Source organism: Cebus imitator, unplaced genomic scaffold, assembly GCF_001604975.1.
Source record: "Cebus imitator isolate Cc_AM_T3 unplaced genomic scaffold, Cebus_imitator-1.0 Scaffold71, whole genome shotgun sequence".
Lineage (NCBI taxonomy): Eukaryota > Metazoa > Chordata > Mammalia > Primates > Cebidae > Cebus > Cebus imitator.
In genome coordinates, this window is record NW_016107386.1 from 4,461,889 (window position 1) to 4,464,714 (window position 2,826).

Here is a 2,826-nt window from a genome sequence, read left to right on the forward strand (position 1 = left end):
ATATGGTCAGTTATTAGCAAGTTCTTTAGTTCATGGAAATGGACCCCTCTGAATCTTCCACCTATCCTTGTTCTGTCATCTGTCATTTCTTCATTAACTATTGAGTGTCTCTGTGGCAAGCACTGGTATTGGAAATACAATGATACATAAAACAATTACAGTCCTAAGGAGCTTATTGTCTGGAGAAGAAGATACATGGAAACAGGCAATTAAAAGATAAAATGACAGGAGAGAAGATAAAGATAAACCTAGAATACTCAGAAGACAGAAGGATATCCAGTGTAGCCTTGGGTGACCAGGGTAGACTTTTGGAGGAAGTGACATCTGAGGTGACACCTGGAAGGCAAATGAGCTAACTTGGCAAAAGGGGGAGGGCTTATGTTCTAGGCAAAGACCTGGAGGTAAGATAATTAAAAAGTATTTGGGATTTGGTGTGCAAGTGGTTTGGTAGGACTGAAACAATCTGGGCAAGGCATGCAGCTGGAGAGCCAAGCAAAGGCTGAGTCTTAAATGTAATGCTACGGAGTTTAGATTTATCCTGAAGGTCCACGCAAAAGTATTATGGAGTTTTAAGCAGAGGTGTTCTGTGATCTAAACAGAACACTTAGCCTCTCTGGAGAAAGGATTAGAGGAGCAAGACTGGACAGGCAGGGTAACTGGTTAGGAGGCTGCTGTGGTAATCCAGGCAAGAGCATGGTGGTCTGGAGCAGGCCGGTGGCATGGAGCTGGGAGCCATGTTCGGGCTATAATCCAGGCAAGAGCATGGTGGTCTGGAGCAGGCCGGTGGCATGGAGCTGGGAGCCATGTTCGGGCTATAATCCAGGCAAGTGCATGGTGGTCTGGAGCAGGCCGGTGGCATGGAGCTGGCAGCCATGTTCGGATTGTAGAAGCAATAGGATTCGGTCACAGAATAGATCTTGTCCTCCTCCCACCTGACAGCCCTTCAATATCTATGGAGAATCATGTCTGAATGCACTTGAAAAAAAACTGTCAAGAAACCAGCAGGGTCTCCTGTTCTAAGCTTTATTTAAGTAGGCTATGCTGCCCCTTTGATTTAGCATGGAGAGGAGAGATTTTAATAGTGCTAAGCGGTGGTTGCTGAGTAAAAAGAGTGTGATGATATCACTGCAGAGGTCATTTCAGAGGGTTTGCTAGTAAAAATGTAATTTGAGTAGCTGCCTCCCAATACAGACTGAGTGAAAGAGCAAAGGGATGGCTATCAGGACCCAGTCCCTGCAGCCACCTTTACAGAGCTGTCTGGCACACAGTAGGACAATAACGGTCATTTTTCAAGAATAGAATGTGGGATAATTTCTTAAAGATTGGTAGCTGCTAGAGACCACCTCAGCTCTAATGCTGTTCACAAATAATGGGAAAAGAATACAAAAGTGCAGGGCATGGTGCTTCACGCCTGTAATCCCAGTACTTTGAGAGGCAGGCGGATCACCTGAGGTCAGGAGTTTGAGACCAGTCTGACTAACATGGAGAAACCTTGTCTCTACTAAAAATATAAAATTAGCTGGGCATAGAGGTGGGCGCCTGTAATCCCAGCTACTCGGGAGGCTGAGGCAGGAGAATCACTTGAACCCGGGAGGTAGAGGTTGCAGTGAGCCAAGATCGTGCCATTGCATTTCAGCCAGGGCAACAAAAGCAAAACTGTGTCATAATAATAATGTCATNAAAAAAAAAAAAAAAAAAAAAAAAAACAAAAGTGATCTTCCAGCCTCTGATTGTACCCTAGCTACTGGAGGACATTTGTAATTTGGACAGACCATTAGATTCTGCAAGTCTCTTGGCCCAGTAGCTAGAGGTCAAAGAGGAGACAGAGGCAGAATAATGTGAGAGGTTGATCATTAGCAATGCCATTGACTGGATACCTGGGTCATCTCCATGGGGCTCAGCAGGCCCAGGAGAACTGTGGGTGTTTGGGGGCATCCCCAAGTCCAGAGCCTCTGTGGAAAGCCAGGTAGTTCATGTGACACCTGAAGGATCCAATACCAAGCCATCATCAAGTGGCAATTCCTGCACAGTGCTATATGTCAGGGAAAATGAGAAAATAAGTCACAATTTGGCCACAGGAAAATTTTCTTCATAGGCGAGCCAAGACCAACATGAGTGAAACAAACTTGTAATAACACCAGACAGTATATAGACATGTACGGGATTATACAGAATCAACAATGAGATTTAGAGACAGGAAAGATAAGCGTAGGTCAGAGTAAACAGAGAAGAAGGTGGCTTTGATGAATTAAAAAATACTTTCGTAAAGCCAATAAAAGTTGAATCATGCTAATTTTGTAAAATTTAGAAAGCATAGATAAAAAGAAAATACTTCAAATCCCATTACCCAGAGAACTTGACCTTCTAACAGACAGAGCTTTGCAGCAATGACACGGACAGCCTTACACAGCAGCGAACTCTCAAATACAGGAGCTGGAGCTGGTCAGGCCTGCCAGGGATGCTGTACAGTGAAGTTGAGCTCCTGGAGGGATGCAGAGCAAGATGACCTCTAAGAAGCCTCCTAGCTCTAGATGTTCTCAGGGCCAGCCTCAGCCCCACTATCCTCTAACCTGCATCCTGGTCTCCAGGCCAGATCTCTTCAGTGCCTGTCAGGAGGTGGTGTCAGACTGTCTCACACCTCGGAACTTTCTCTCCATACCAACCTATCTACACTCCTTTTGGTCATTCAGATTCTACCTACCCAGAGCAATGTTTCTGATAATAAATTATTATTATTATTATTATTATTTTTTGAGACGGAGTTTCGCTCTTGTTACCCAGGCTGGAGTGCAATGGCGCGATCTCGGCTCACCGCAACCTCCGCCT